Consider the following 17,971-nt stretch of genomic DNA (forward strand, 5'->3'; position numbering starts at 1 on the left):
GATTCAGGATGTGGATGTACCCGCTAGAGAAAGTGCAAAACTTGACCTACTCTTGGGAAATGACGCAGGGCAGGTTACTGAGGTGTCAGTGGGGGAGCATTTTGGGGCCAGCAACCATAATTATATTTGTTTTAAAATAGTGATGGAAAAAGATAGACCAGATCTAAAAGTCAAAGTTCTAAATTTGAGGAAGGCTAATTTTGACGGTATTAGGCAAGAACTTTCAAAAGCTGATTGAGCGCAGATATTCGCAGGTAAAGGGATGGCTGGAAAATGGGAGGCCTTCAGAAATAAGATAATGAGAGTCCAGTGAAAGTATATTCCTGTTAGGATGAAAGGAAAGGCTGGTAGGTGTAGGGAATGCTGGATGACTAAAGAAATTGAGGTTATGATTAAGAAAAAGAAGGAAGCATATGTCAAGTATAGACAGGATAAATCGTGTAAATCCTTAGAAGAGTATAAAGGCAGAAGGGAATATACTTAAGAGAGAAATCAGGAGGGCAAAAAGGGGACATGGGATAGCTTTGGCAAACAGAGATAAGGAAGATCCAAAGGGTTTTTACAAATACCTTAAGGACTAAAGGGTAACTAGGGAGAGAATAGGGCCCCTCAAAGATCAGCAAGGCAGCCTTTGTGTGGAACCACAGGAGAAGGAGGAGATACTAAATGAGTATTTTGCATCAGTATTACTATGGAAAAGGACAGTGAAGATATAGAATGTAGGGAAATAGATGGTGGAAGTACTGGATCTCTTGAAATGCATAAAAGTGAATAAATCCCCAGGACCTGATCAGGTGTACCCTAGAACTCTATGGGAAGCTAGAGAAGTGATTGTTGGGCCTCTTACTGAGATATTTGTATCATCAATAGTCACAGGTGAGGTGCCAGAAGACTGGAGATTGGCTGACATAGTGCCACTGATTAAGAAGGGTGATAAGGACAAGCCAGGGAACTATAGACCGGTGAGCCTGATGTCAGTGGTGTGTAAGTTGTTGGAGGAAATCCTGAGGGATAGGATGTACATGTATTTGGAAAGGCAAGGACTGATTAGAGATAGTCAACATGGCTTTGTGCGTGGGAAATCATGTCTCACAAACTTGATTGTGTTTTTTGAAGAAGTAACAAAGAGGATTAATGAGGGCAGAGTGGTGGACGTGATCTATATGGACTTCAGTAAGGCATTCGACAAGGTTTCCCATGGGAGACTGGTTAGCAAGGTTAGATGGAATACAGGAAGAACTAGCCATTTGGATACAGAACTGGCTCAAAGGTAGAAACAGTGATAATTGTTGTTATTATTATCACAACAATAAAGTTGTGTGATTTTTAACTTTATCCACCTCAGTCTAACACTGGAACCTCCACATCATATTAAAAAGAACACACTTTCCTGAAGTTGGTTTCAATGTGACTGATTATTAAAGTAATTTGTTTTGGTTATTGAATGTCAATCAAATTTTGATTGATTGATTGCTTTACTGTTGTCACATTTACTGAGATATAGTGAAACATATTGTTATTTATGTTATAAAGACTGTTTGTACAATACAAAGTTCATCCAAGTAGCCGAACAGAGTGCAGAATACTGTCACAGCCACAGAGAAGGTGCTGAGAGAGAGGTCAAAACTAAAATTTGAGAGGTCTGATCAAAAGTCTGATAACAGTGAGGAAGAAGCTGTTCTTGATTGCTTTTGTACATATATTAAACGCTTATATCTTCTGCCCAATGGAAGAGGGTGGAAGAGAGTGTAACTAGAGTGGGAGGGGTCTTTGATTATGTTCTGAAAGCAAAAGGTGCTGGCGGTCACAGTGGGTCAGGCAGCATCTATGGAGGGAGAGCAAGTTAACATTTCAAGTCCAGGTGACTTTTCATCAGAGCCCAGAGAGCATTAGCTTGCTCTCTCTCCACGGATGCTGCCTGACCCACTGTGTGATCTCCAGTGCAATTCTGGTCTCCTTCCTATCGGAAAGATGTTGTGAAACTTGAAAGGGTTCAGAAAAGATTTACAAGAATGTTGCCAGGGTTGGAGGATTTGAACTATAGGGAGAGGCTGACCCTTCAATTTAAAGCTATGTCCCCTTGTGCTAACCATCACCTTCTGAGGAAAGGGCTATCACTGTCCACCCTATCTAATTCTCTGATCATCTTGTATGTTTCTGTTACATCACCTCACAGCCTTCTTCTCTCTAACGAAAACAACCACAAGTTCATCAGCCTTTTTCTCATAAGACCTTCCCTCCATACCAGGCAACATCCCGGTAAATCTCCTCTGCACCCTTTCCAATGCTTCCACATCCTTCTTATAATGCGGTGATCAGAACTGTATGCAATATTTCAAGGGTAGCTGCACCAGAGTTTTGTACAGGTGCAACATGACCTCATGGACCCGAAACTCAATCCCTCTACTAATAAAAGTTAACACACCGAACGCCTTTTTAACAATCCTATCAACCTGAGTGGCAACTTTCAGGGATCAATGCACAAGGACACCGATATCCCTCTGCTCATCCACACTACCAAGAATCTTACCATTAGCCCGGTACTCTGTATTCCTGTTACTCCTTCCAAAGTGAATCACCTCACACTTTTCAACATTAAACACACATTTGTCACCTCTCAGCCGAGCTCAGCAACCTATCTATGTCCCTCTGTAACCTGCAACATCCTTCTGCACTGTCCACAACCCCACCGACCTTAGTGTCATCCGTAAATTTACTAACCCATCCTTCTACGCCCTCATCTAGGCCATTTATAAAAATGACAAACAGCAATGGCCCCAAAACAGATCCTTGCAGTACACCACGAATAACTGAACTCCAGGATGAACATTTCCCACCAACCACCACCATCTATCTTCTTTCAATTCGCCAATTTCTGATCCAAACTGCTACATCACCCTTAATCCCATGCCTTTGTGTTTTTTTCAAAAGCCTACCATGGGGAACCTTATCAGATGGTTTACTGAAATCCATATTCATCACATCAATGGCTTTACACTAATCCACCAGGTTGGTCACCTTCTCAAAGAACTCAATAAAGTTTGTAAGGCACAACCTACTCACAAAACCATGTTGACTATACCTAATCAACTTATTCCTCTCTAGATGATTATACATCCTACCTCTTATAATCCTCTTTCAACACTTTACTTACAACTGAAGTAAGGCTCACTGGTTTATAATACCAGGGTTGTCTCTACTCCCCTTCTTGAACAAGGAGACATTTGCTATCCTCCAATCTTCCGGCACTATTACTATAGAATAATATTCCTCTAGAGTCCTGTGTACCATTGCCTCCTGCACATACTACTGCAAAAGGAAATCTCCTGACCTTACTCTAGGTGCTCTTGCCCCTCAATGGGAATTCCATGGTGTATTGATAATGTCACTAGATGAGTAATTCAGAGCTGAGGCTAATATTCTGAAACCATGTATTTGAACCCACCATTGCAGACTGTGAAATTTGAATTTGAATGAATATTTGGAATGATGTTAGTTTGATGTAGCCATCATCAATTGTTCTAAAAACTCATCACGCTTATTAATGTCCTTTCGGGAAATCTGCTGCCCGTACCTGGTCTGGCCTCCAGACTCACAGCAATATGGCTGACTCTTTACTGCCACTTGGGCAATTAGGGATGGGCAATAAATGCTGGACCTTTAATAAAAAAATTACTTTTACACATTTCTGGTAAGTACAAGAAATAAAAAAAACATTTTCTTTTCAGCACTACTTATAGCTGTTGCTGTTGCTGTACTTTCTGTGATTTCCCTTCTACACCTTTCCCACTATTTATTCTGGCATTTACTCTACAACTCTCATCCTTTTTCCTTAGCTCTGCTGAACTGATTGTGTCCTTGACCTGTGTAGGAGGTACTGGCTCTTCTCAATACATCTTTATCAATACAACCACCTCTCCTCCTTTTCCATTTATCCTGAACACTTGGTATGAAGGAATATTTAATGCCATTATTTGAGTCAGCTTTCTGTTATAGTCATCACCTTTCCATGTGACTACCTGCATCTACAACCCCCAAATCTTATTGTCTTCATGACAATCTTACTCCATTCACACACATGAACTTTAACCCTGATCTAGATGAGATTACTTTCCGTCTTACACTGATCACACCTAACATCTTGCTGTTATGTAGTTGTTATATTCCTTCTCCTCGTAAATGGGGTACCTTGGTTTTACTCGATGATGCTGTTTCCTTGTTCCCATACCTCTGCCCAGTTAGGGTAGATCCTTTCAGTGACACCAACAAATTACCCCGTGAGTATGGTCCTAGCTTTGTTTAGATGCAACCCATTCAATTTGTCCTGGTCCTCTCTCTCCGATGTCCTACAAATCTCAAGTCCTCACTCCTACATCAACTTTACAGCCAAGCACAGATTTGGTTGATCCTTCTATTTTGATGGGGGACAGTGTCCGGAGTCCAGATGAAGGGTTCCAACCCAAAATGTCAATTTTCCTGTTCTCAGATGCTGCCTGATCAGCTGTGCTTTTCCAACAACACACTCTCAACCCTTCTATTTCGAAACTCACTTGTCCCTGATACTGAGGGTAAGATGAAAGGTACTACGTTGGGGTCCTAGGTAAAAACAAGGGCTGCAGATGCTGGGAACCAGATTCCAGATTAGAGTGGCGCGGGAAAAGCACAGCAGGTCAGGTAGCATCTGAGGAGCAGGAAAATCGATGTTTTGGGCAAAAGCCCTTCATCAGGAATAGAGGCAGAGTGCCTTCTGGGTGGAGAGATAAATGGAGGGTGGGGGGTAGAGAGAAAGTAGCATAGAGTACAATAGGTGAATGGGGGTGGGGATGGAGGTGATAGGTCAAGGAGGAGGGTGGGGGAAGGTAGCAAAGAGTACAATGGGTGACTGGGGGTGGGGATGAAGGTGATAGGTCAGAGAGGAAGGTGGAGTAGATAGGTGGAAAGGAAGATAGGCAGGTAGGACAAGTTATGGGGACAGTGCTGAGCTGGAAGTTGGGAAATGGGGTGAGGTGGGGGAAGGGGAAGAGGAAACTGATGAAGCCTTGGGGTTGAAGTGTTCCGAGGTGGAAGATGAGGCGTTCTTCCTCCAGGCGTCGGGTGGTGAGGGAGCAGTGGTGGAGGAGGCCCAGGACCTCCATGTCTTTGGCTAAGTGGGAGGGGGAATTGAAATGTTGGGCCACAGGGCAGTGGGGTTGATTGGTGCGGGTGTACTGGAGATGTTCCCTAAAGCGCTCTGCTAGGAGGCGTCCAGTCTCCCCAACGTAGAGGAGACCGCATCGGGAGCAACAGATACAATAAATGATATTAGTGGATGTGCAGGTAAAACATTTTTTTGGATGTGGAAGGCTCCCCCCACACCCCCTCCCCCCCCCTCTCCCCCCCCGCCCCACTCTCATTTATCTCTCCACCCTGCAGGCAATCTGCCTCTATTCCTGATGAAGGGCTTTTGCCTGAAACATCGCTTTTCCTGCTCCTCAGATGCTGCCTGTACTGCTGTGCTTTTCCAGCACCACTCTAATCCACTTTGGGGCCCTGATTGTTCATTTCCTTGCTCCCCAAATTCTGACTGCAGGACCACAGCCTCTTTTGAGCTCTGTCATTCAGACCAGTGTGAACGATTGCAGGTTGTGCATCCTTGTCCTTCCATATGATCTGCTGACACTCTGTGACACTCTTGACCCTGGTGCCAGGGTAAGAACACATTCCTAGAGGCATGGCACTCATCCACAGATTTAATCAATAAGCACATCGACCCGGACCCAATATATCGGCCACTGCAGCGGACAGTTGGAACTGACAACTGGAAGCGGCAGAGACAAACCACTATAAATGCCGGAGGAAAGATCACAGAAGCACTTCACAGGAGGCTCCCAAGCACTGAGGATGTCACCTAGACAGGGGACAAAACGTCTGCCACACAAATTTACAGCTCAGCGAACAGAACCACAACAATAAGAACACACAATGCCTTCATGGATTCATGTCTACACCCTAGAAACACCAGTCTATTACCATCGCTGTCAAATCCCCTAATAGCATGGTCCTTCCTGCTCCTGATATACAGTGAGTGAGTAAAGGTGCTGTGATTTCATCCATTGCAGCAGCTGACAACACTTGCTGCACATAGGGGTTACTCAGGACAAAGGAGATGGTCTGAAGATTCCACATTCAACAGGATTCATACTTTAGGGGTCAGAGTTGTCCTACAGTTCCTATATTGGATGATTAATAACACACACTATTTATAAAAAAACTAATCAAGTCACCTCTCCTTCTGCACTTAAATATGAGACAAGCAAGAGGCTGGAAAAACACAGCAAGGCAGGCAGCATCAGGAGGGACAGGCAGGAGGCTGGAAGAACACAGCAAGCCAGGCAGAATCAGGAGGGACAGGCAGGAGGCTGGAAGAACACAGCAAGCCAGGCAGCATCAGGAGGGACAGGCAGGAGGCTGGAAGAACACAGCAAGCCAGGCAGAATCAGGAAGTGGAGAAGTCAACGTTTCAGGTGCAATCTCTAGCCACTTACATACAGGCAAGCTAACTAAGGTGCTTTTAGCTGATTAAAGTTGATAAAAATAAATACTTCAACAAATAACATGTAAAGTTATTAAGAAACGCTAAAGAAAAGGATTTTGTGAGTAATTGCAGCAATGGTCAAAATTAATACTGATAGATTGCAATTACAATTTAAAACGTAGGCTCAAACTTAAGGATTAATTCGAGGGAGAAAGAAATCTGTTACATCGAGACCTGATGTTTGATTGAAGGTCACATTTTAACAGCCAAGAAGTCAGTTCATCTTTTTAAAATCTATCACTTTGCAAGGAGTGTTGCATGGTCTGCTGATCTACAGCATGGTCTACAAATAATCACAACTGCATTGGTTACTTCAGCTGTATTCTGAGTGGGAGAAGATGCAACTATTAATAATTGTTTCTATTAAAAATGATGAACCATTTCTTTCAGTGAGAGTATTTTAATTAATTGTAGTAATTGGTTCAGGAAGTCCATATGAATAATTAAATGTTTACTGAGTATATATTTCTATACAGTGAAAAGTAACCAATGAAACAATTATTGACAATAATTACTCTTTGAACACTAAAATATTTGTACTTGTAATTAAGGACAAAATGAATTCTAGCACAGTTTGACACCAAATGGCTGGAAATTATCAGACTGATTGAAACAAGATGCTGATTGTATTCATTTTCTATAACAAAATCATCACATATATTATCACTTCCTGTTTGTAGTGACATACTTCCTGCAATGTTCTCTACTCATTCTATTTCTCTCAAGCTTCAATCTTCCTATTTATTATTTAGAGCCACAGTTCAGTGTTCCTAGGCTTGCCTTCAAGCTAATAGCACTGCGGTATTAATTATCCAGATATATGATTGCCTGGCCAGATTATGTGATCAGCGCAACCTTACTCTCATGGTAACTTCCAGCTCCACCTCAAGTAATCCAATGCTTCAAGTAACTATCAGCAGGAACGGTGACCTGTTCAGCTGCTGGAATGAACTGAGGTAATTCCTCACCTCTCCTCTCTCTTTGAAGATCTGATCATGGGCCTTTCATTCTTTCCAAATTATTTTCCTTTGTGGTATAATTGTTTGCCATGTTCCCATCCCTTGGTTTATCTGCCAAGGGCAGGGACATTGTGTGCCTGCCATTGTGTCAGATGCCAGCTGTGAGAGCCTCTCCTGCCAAGAGTGTGAATCCCAGTTCAATTCTGATCCACACGCTGTACCACAGTGAGTGTTGCTGCTGCCCTTTCACACTTGGTCCTTTACCCCAGCATTCTCTACCGTCGCTTTTACTGCCACTAAAGCAACATTCAGTCCTGAATACTGAAGATAGCAACGGACCCCATGAGGGGAGTGCAGTCAGAGCTAAATCCATGGCATCATCAGGGACATTGTTTGAAAATAAAGGGGTCAGCCGTTCAAGGTGACAATGAGAATTATTTTACACTCAGCTAGCGATGTGTAGAAATCTTTGCCACAAATGAGTAGAGACAGATACACTGAATATATTCAAGGCAGCGTTAGATAGATTCTTGACTAACACAGGAGTCAAAAGCGATATGGGGCAGGTGGAAATGTGAAGTTGGGGTCACAATGAGATCAGTTATGACCAAACTCAATGACAGAGCAAACTTGAGGGGATGATTGTTCTATTTCTGCATTTCTATGTAGAGTGGTTGGCTCAGGGAGGTACAGTCACACAGTGTGACCCAATCATACTGAAGGAACTTGTATTTCTAAGTGAGTACCAGGAATGGCTTGGTGGGGGTGTGTACTTTTAGGTGGTGATATTCCCATGTAACAGCTCTCCTAATCCTTCTTGATGGTAGTGTTTCTGGTTGTTAGAGAATCCTTCACATAGTACATCTTGTACATGGTACACACAACTGTTACTGAGAAGTGAAGTGAGTGAATGTTGAAGGTGGTAGATAGAGTGTGAATCAAAGAATTTGGTTTGTCCTGGATGGTATTGAGATTCTTGAATGTTGGAGCTCTACCAATCTGGGCAAAGGGAGAGTATTCCATCACATTTCTGACCAGTGACCTATCAATGGTGGAGAAGTTTTGGGGAGTCAGAAAGTGAGTTACTTGCTGCTGTATTCCTAGCCTCTGACCTGCCCTTGTAGAGACTGTATTTGTATGGGGAGACCGGTTCAGTTTCTGGTCAATAGTAATCCCCCCAGGATATTGATAGCTGGGATTCAACTATGCGAGTGTCATCTGGCAATGAATGAATGAATGTTCTTCTTGAGACAGTCATTGTCTAGAACCTCTGTACCACAAATATTATCCACTGTTTGTCAATTAATGATTTGGTATTGTCCAGGTCTTGCTGAATTAGGACATGGAATCCTCCAGTATATTACGGATTAATGAGGGATGCTGAACATTTGCAATCAACAGCAAACATCTCCACTTATCACCATATGATGGAGGGAGGATCATTGATGAAGCAGCTAAAGATGGATAATACCTAGGACACTCTCCTGAGGAACATCTGCAGAGATGTTCCTGTCAGAGTTTTTGCCCAATGATCATTTCATCCAGTTCAAACTTCAGGTTTTGGACATAAGGTTGAAACAGTTGAGTCTCTCATTAGAGATGTTTGATTCTGTGGTGAGGAACAGGTGATTGAGAAAGAGGAATGGCCAGCTGTTTTGGGCTATCACAGGAAAAAACAGAGTTGCATTTTCTGATTTTCTATTCCTGCCAAGTTTAGGGTGAGTGCATTACCCATCACTAGCCCTAACTACACTTCACATAACTATAGAACATAGAATATAGAATGTTACAGCGCAGTACAGGCCTTTCAGCCCTCGATGTTGTGCCGACCTGCAAAATTAATCTGATGTCCATCTAACCTACACCATTCCATTATTATCCATATGTATGTCCAATGCCCATTTAAATGCCCTTAATGTTGGTGAGTCTACTACTGATGCAGGCAAGCCACTCCAGCCCCTACTACTCTGAGTAAAGAAACTACCCCGATATCTGTCCTAAATCTATCACCCCTCAATTTAAAGTTATGTGCCTTAATGTTAGTCTCAGAAAAAGACTCCTACTGCCCACCCTATCTAACCCTCTGATTATCTCATACATCTCGAATAAGTCACCTCTCAAACTTCTTTTCTCCAATGAAAACAGCCTCAGCTCCCTCAGCTTTTCTTTGTAAGACCTTCCTTCCATAGCAGTCAACATCCTAGTAAATCTCCTCTGGACCCTTTCCAAAGCTTCGACGTCCTTCCTATAATGCAGTGACCAGAACTGTACACAACACTCCAGGTGCGGCCTTAACAGTGCCTTGTACAGCTGAAGCATGACCTTGTGGCTCCAAAACTCAATCCCCCGATCAATAAACAGCAACACACCATATGCCTTCTTAACAACCCTATCAACCTGGGTGGCAACTTTTAGGGATTTATGCACCTGGACACCAAGATTTCTCTGTTCATCTCCACTGTGAAGAATATTACCATGAGCCCAGTACTCTGTATTCCTGTTATTTCTTCCGAAGTGAACAACCTCACACTTTTCCTCATTAAACTCCATTTACCACTTCTCAACCCAGCTCTGGATCTTATCCATGTCCTTCTGTAACCCATAATATCCTTTGGCACTATCCACAATGCTGCCTACCTTAGTGTCATCTGCAAATTTTCTAACCCATCCTTCTACGCACACCTCCAGGCCATTTATCAAAATGACAAACAGCAGTGGCCCGAAAACAGATCCTTGCAGCACACCACTGGTAACTGAGCTCCAGGATGAACATTTCCCATCAACCACCGTCCTCTGTTTTCTTTCAGCTAACCAATTTCTAATCCACACTGCTAAATCACCTCTGTGTTCTATGCAATAGCCTACCATGTGGAAGCTTATCGAACACCTTACTAAAGTCCACATACACATCAACTGCTTTACCTTCATCCTCATTTTTGTCACTTTTCATGAGAACTTAATCAGGTTTGTGAGGCAAGACCTACCCTTCACAAAACTGTGTTGACTATCCCTAATCAAATTATTCCTTTCCAGATGATTATAAATTCTGTCTCTTATAACCTTTTCCAAAACCTTATCCACAACCGAAGTGAGGCTCACTGGCCTATAATTACTAGGGTTGTCCTGACTACCCTTCTTAAACAAGGGAACAATATTTAATATCCTCCAGTCTTCTGTCACTATTCGATAATGAAGACATAAAGATCAAAGCCAAAGGCTCTGCAATCTCCTCCCTGGATTCCCAAAGAATCCGAAGATAAGTCCCATCTGACCCAGGTGTCTTATCTATTTTCGGATCTTCCAAAATTGCTAAAACATCCTCGTTGTCAACCTCAATCCCATCAAATCTTATAGCCTGTATCTCCGTATTCTCACTAACATTGCCCTTTTCCAATGCGAATACTGACGAAAGGTATTCATTAAGTTCTTCCCCAGGTCCTCAGATTCCATATTATGTATGGTTTTCCCATAGAAAACCAAATCATAGTTTCAGCAAACTAAGATATCTGTATCCCACCCTATCACAATTCATCTAAAATAAAACAAAAATGATTTTTGACAATATGTAAATGTGTAAATTTGAAAAGCCATTCAATAGACAAAAAGGTTAATCCAGGGGTAAAAACAATGACTGCAGATGCTGGAAACCAGATTCTGGATCAGTGGTGCTGGAAGAGCACAGCAGTTCAGGCAGCATCCAATGAGCAGCGAAATTGACGTTTCGGGCAAAAGCCCTTCATCAGGAATAAAGTCACTGAGCCTGAAGCGTGGAGAGATGAGCTAGGGGAGGGTGGGGGTGGGGAGAGAGTAGCATAGAGTACAATGGGTGAGTGGGGGAGGGGATGAAGGTGATAGGTCAGGGAGCAGAGGGTGGAGTGGATAGATGGAAAAGGAGCTAGGCAGGTCGGACAAGTCCGGACAAGTCATGGGGACAGTACTGAGCTGGAAGTTTGAAACTAGGGTGAGGTGGGGGAAGGGGAAATGAGGAAGCTGTTGAAGTCCACATTGATGCCCTGGGGTTGAAGTGTTCAATCCCTCTACACCTCCATCCGCCATGACCAGGGCCTCCAAACCCTCCGTTCTTTCCTCTCCAGATGTCCCCAAGAGTACCCTTCCACCGACACACTCATTCATTTGGCTGAACTGGTCCTTACCCTCAACAATTTCTCCTTTGAATCCTCCCACTTCCTCCAGACCAAAGGGGTAGCCATGGGCACACGTATGGGCCCCAGCCATGCCTGTCTCTTTGTTGGCTACGTAGAACAGTTGATCTTCCGTAATTACACCGGCACCACTCCCCACCTTTTCCTCTGCTACATTGATGACTGCATTGGCGCCACCTCGTGCTCCCGCGAGGAGGTTGATCAATTCATCAACTTCACCAACACATTACACCCTGACCTTAAATTCACCTGGGCCATCTCTGACACCTCCCTCCTCTTCCTGGACCTCTCCATCTCCACTAATGACAACTGACTTGACACTGACATTTTTTACAAACCCACTGACTCCCACAGCTACCTGGATTACACCTCTTCCCACCCTATCTCTTGCAAAAATGCCATCCCGTATTCCCAATTCCTCTGCCTCCACCGTATCTGCTCCCAGGAGGACCAGTTCCACCATAGAACACACCAGATGGCCTCCTTCTTTAGAGACTGCAATTTCCCTTCCCACGTGGTTAAAGATGCCCTCCAACGCATCTCATCCACATCCCGCACCTCCGCCTTCAGACCCCAACCCTCCAACCGTAACAAGGACAGAACCCCCCTGGTGTTCACCTTCCACCTTACCAACCTTCATAAACCAAATCATCCACCGACATTTCCGCCACCTCCAAAAAGACCCCACCACCAGGGATATATTTCCCTCCCCACCCCTTTCCGCCTTCCGCAAAGACCGTTCCCTCCGTGACTACCTGGTCAGGTCCACGCCCCCCTACAACCCACCCTCCCATCCTGGCACCTTCCCCTGCCACCACAGGAACTGTAAAACCTGTGCCCACATCTCCTCCCTCACCTCTATCCAAGGTCCTAAAGGAGCCATCCACATCCATCAAAGTTTTACCTGCACATCCACTAATATCATTTATTGTATCCGTTGCTCCCGATGCGGTCTCCTCTACATTGGGGAGACTGGGCGCCTCCTAGCAAAACGCTTTAGGGAACATCTCCGGGACACCCGCACCAATCAACCACACTGCCCTGTGGCCCAACATTTCAACTCCCCCTCCCACTCTGCTGAGGACATGGAGGTCCTGGGCCTCCTTCACTGCTGCTCCCTCACCACCAGATGCCTGGAGGAAGAACGGCTCATATTCCGCCTCGGAACACTTCAACCCCAGGGCATCAATGTGGACTTCAACAGTTTCCTCATTTCCCCTTCCCCCACCTCATCCTAGTTTCAAATTTCCAGCTCAGCACTGTCCCCATGACTTGTCCGGACTTGTCCGACCTGCCTGTCTCCTTTTCCACCTATCCACTCCACCCTCTCCTCCCTGACCTATCACCTTCATCCCCTCCCCCACTCACCCATTGTACTCTATGCTACTCTCTCCCCACCCCCACCCTCCTCTAGCTTATCTCTCCACGCTTCAGGCTCACTGCCTTTATTCCTGATGAAGGGCTTTTGCCCGAAACATCGATTTCGCTGCTCGTTGGATGCTGCCTGAACTGCTGTGCTCTTCCAGCACCACTGATCTAAAAAGGTTAATCCGCATCTTTATATTTCACCGATGTATGCTGATAACACAATACTTGCTTTGGGTGTATTTTTATTAGAGGTTGTGCTGGTTCATTGTGATCAGTTTATATTTTTGTTTTGTCCATGGTTTGCAGTTTATGCACAAATCTACAGTAGAATAAAAAGTGGTTTGAATGTAATTTTAAATGTTACTGTTCATATAAAGTGTAACATTCACATTAAAGATTTAGACCTTTTCAGCTGATTGATATTTTTCCAAGGGTGCAATCAAGGATTATGGAAATGAAGCAGGAACAGGATACTGATTAAGGATGATCAGCCATGATCATAATGAATAGTGGTGCAGGCTCGAAGGGCAGAATGGTCTACTCCTGTACCTATTGTCTATTGTCATGTTGAGGAGATATTTTGAGTCTGGGTAAATGCCAATTACTGCAGTAGCAGTATCCTTTTTTATTGATGAAGGTTGTGTTTTCTGATCTTTCAGGGAAAAGTTGATCATCCCAAACATGAAGAGCATGATTCTCCCATCACTCAATACCTTCTGGCTTTATTACCATATCTCATTGTTTCTCTGTTCTGTTGTATTTCATGATATTTCTCTGCAGCTTATTCCATAAACTTACCTCTTTAAAACAAAGAACCTCCAATAAAGTTTGCTTCCTCCTTCTAACTTGCTTTGTTTTTAGATTATTTCTTAACTGTTTTGACCTTTTAATAATTTTCTTCATCAAAGTAAACAATGTGCAGAAGTGAATAATTAAGACTTGTCAGAATACAAACTTGACATTGATAATCATGGGAGATATTCATCTACTTTTCGACAGGAAAATTCAGATGGGCAAAGATAGCCTAGGTGGGGAGTTCATAGAATATTTTTGGAATGTTTCTTAGAACAATACGTTCTGAAGCCAGTAATCCTGGACTTGGTAATTTGCAACAAGATAAGATTAATTAATAGTCTCAAGGTGAAGACACCTCTATTGAGCAGTGACCATATTATGATTGAAGTTTATATTCAGTTTGAGGGAAAGAGGAAAGGATCCAAGATTAATATTTTAAAATTAAATAAGGGTTATTGTGATGGCAAACCTGGCAAATTAAGGATAAATCAGTACAGGTGCACTGATGCCTTTTAAGGAGGCATTTCAGAATGCACAAAATAGATGCAGTTTAATGAGTAAAAAAATTCCAAAGGGTCCAACCACCACTTGTGGCTAACGAGGGATTTTTATAAATAACATCAAATTTAAAGAGAAATATGTAATTGTGAAAAGACAGGTAGGATGTTGTAAGATTAGACAGAGCATAAATAAACAGAAAAGAATTACCAAAAGGAGAAAAATGAAAATATGAGAGAAAACTATCCAGAAATATGGAGTTAGAAATCACATAACATCAGGTTATAGTCCAACAGGTTCATTTGAAAGTTCAAACTTTCAGAGTGCTACTCAATGGTCAGGTAGCTCATGGGGCAGGACCACAGGACACTGAATTTACTATAAATTCGGTGTCCTATGATCCTGCCCCATTAGCTACCTGACCAAGGAGCAGCGCTCTGAAAGCTTGAACTTGCAAAAAAACCTGTTGGATTATAACCTGATGTTGTGTGATTTTTAATTTTGTACACCATGAAAGCATACAAAATCCCCAATTAACTTGTCTGATGGAATCAGATTAACAGACAATACTGGCCAGGTTTTAGTATTTAAGAAGAACTCTTTTTTAAAAACAAATAAATACGTTCTTGCCACAGGTAAACAAAGGTGTGAAATTGTAGCTCTCCTTTTAAATGCTCACACACACATACTGGCAGGCAGACAAACAAAACAAACTGGTATTATCAGTGGAAGCTAAATTAAACCTGGTGAAACACAGGTCAATAGCAACAGTTCACAGGGTTCAATGAGATGTTCTTTTAGCTTCCCAAAACCTTCTGTACTTTAGTCTCTCTTTTCCAAGTGTTTTAATTTTCCCACAGAAGCACAGGACAACTGGCGCATGAATTACAAAGTTTTTTTGTCACTGGTTAGAGGCATCAGCTTAGAGCAAGTAATTGACTTTCTTCAGGCTTCAGGGACTTGTACTGCAGAGAGAGAGGCACAGAACATGCTCTTTCAGCAGTCAGGAGGCTTTTCAGTCTGCTGTCAACAACTAAGCTGTTTGCTTGCTCATGATCAATCAGTTCTCTGTTGCCAACATGATGACCTCTGGCATCCACAATTGGTTACAATTACACAAGTCAACTGGAATCTGCTCCTGGCTGAATTTTATTTAGCTCACATAACCCAGTGTCTTATCTCACTTCCCCATTTCTTGCAAAGCAACATTGTAAACACAACTTACAATGAGGTCTAGCTTTTTTTTAAAGTACCACAATTCCTTTCCCACACCTTAGTTTTAAAAAAAAACCTTTCTTCATTTCAAGTCACAATCAAAAATGAAGAAAAATCAAAAGCTGCAGCATGGGTGGCACAGTAACACGGTGATTAGCCCTGCTGGCTCACAGAGCCAGGGGCCTAGGTTGGATTCGATCTTTCGGTGACTGCCTGCATGAGTTTTCTCTGGTTGCCTTGTTTTCCTCCCACAATGCAACCATGTTCAGGCTGGGTGGATTAGCCATGGCGCGATGAGTCAGCAACAGCAGCAAGATTGCATCTTCTCCTGATGACCCAAAACTGGTGGCAGCAGTGGAAACAAGTATGGGGAAGGTGATGGCCTAAAGGTATTATCATTGGATTGTTAATCCAGACACCCAGATACATTCTGGGAATCCTCCCACCGCAGATGATGGAATTTGAATTCAATGAAAAAAAAGTCTGGAATTAAGGGCTAATGATGACTGAGTCCATCATCCAGCGTCAGAAACAAAATCTGGTTCACTATGTCCTTTAGGGAGGGAAACTGCCATCCTTTCCTGGGTTAGACTACATGGGAGTCCAGATCCACAATCTGTGGTTGATTTTTAACTGTCCTCTGGTCAATTAGGGATGGGCAATAAATGTTGGCCCAGCCAGCAACACCCTCATCCGTGAATGAATAAAAAAAAGTTTGCAACGCCTGCATCAATTGGGATCAGTGGCAGCAATAGCAGCAACAAGAACATGGTTCCTCCCAGTCATCGATGTGACACTCGCTGAGCTTCCATACACCATTGTTCATTTTTCTTTTCTTGTGATTTTGTGACTTTTATTTCTTCTGTAGTTTTTTTAAAAATTCTGCTTTTGTAACCAAGGTGACATTGAGAATGTTGATTTTGTGCACTTTTTACTGTACTCTTGTATTCATGTACTTGAGAACAAATGGCAATAAAAATCTAAGGGAATTGCCTAGCACAGTTCACCATATCATATTTGCCCTGGACATAGTGTCAGAGTCATAGAATTAGAAACATAGATGCAGGAGTAGGCCATTCAGCCCTTTGAACCTGCACCACCATTCAATATGATCATGGCTGACCATGCAATCTAAATATCCCATTCCTGCTTTCTCCCCTTGACCCCTTTAGCTGTAAGTGCCATGTCCAGCTCCCTCTTGAATATATCTAATGAACTGGCCTCAACAGGTTCCTGGGGGAGAAAATTCCACAGGTTCATAACTCTGAGCAAAGACACTCTTCCTCATCTCAGTCCCGAATGGCTTACACATTATTCTTAGACTGTGACCCCTAGTCTGGACTTCCTCAACATCAGGAACATTCTTTCTGCATCCAGCCTGTCCAGTCTCATCAGGATTTTATATGTTTCTATGAGATCCCTCCTCATTTTTCTAAATTCCAGTGAATGTAAGCCCGGTTGATCCAGTATTTCTTCATATGTCAGTCCTGCCATCCCAGAAGTCAGTCTGGTGAACCTTCGCTGGGCTCCCTCAATAGCAAACATGTCCCTCCTCAGATTGGGAGACAAAACAATATCCCAGGTGTGGCCTCACCAAAGGCCTGTATAAATGCAACAAGGCATTCTTACTCTGATACTCAAATCCACTCACTATGAAGGACAGCATGCCATTAGTTTTGGTCATCTCCGGCTGCACCTGTATGCCAATCTTCAGTGACCTTTTGTTGCTGGCTAAGAAACAATTGGTTCCTGGTTTGCAGACAGGGGCCTGAGGGTCTTGGTGGATGACGTGGAGAAGAGGAGGGGAATCCTCTTCACCCAGGACTAACAGAGGAACACTGACTCCAGACCCTGCTTACCTACTCTGAGGGTGCCACCAACACCAGTGCAGTATCAATGGTCTGGAGAAACACTCCATGTTGGAGGAAGAAGGTCATTGACCTTCTCTACTCCACCAAGGTATTTGCTACCATTTTCATTCAGAAACCTCACACTGTCTCTCTGCTACTGTTCCTATCTCCCACCAAGGCTCAAACTCTACTGCTGTCATTATGATCTGCAACATCTTACCTTACTCCCTTTCACCCAGACAATCCTCCCAGAATATGAATAGTGCGTGGTCTTTGTGCCTCCTAAACAATCGAGTAAAAAATGAGGTCTGCAGATGCTGGAGATCACAGCTGCAAATGTGTTGCTGGTCAAAGCACAGCAGGTTAGGCAGCATCTCAGGAATAGAGAATTCGACGTTTCGAGCATAAGCCCTTCATCAGCCCTCCTAAACAATCACTTGACTCCTGACCACATTTCCACAGCTCTCTATGTACCAACAGGAGCGAATGGCCCACAGTAGGGACAACAGAGCTAGGAAAGGCATTGGGGTGCCTGACATTTGATCAGAG

The sequence above is a fragment of the Hemiscyllium ocellatum genome, chromosome 23 (assembly GCF_020745735.1).
Source record: "Hemiscyllium ocellatum isolate sHemOce1 chromosome 23, sHemOce1.pat.X.cur, whole genome shotgun sequence".
NCBI lineage: Eukaryota > Metazoa > Chordata > Chondrichthyes > Orectolobiformes > Hemiscylliidae > Hemiscyllium > Hemiscyllium ocellatum.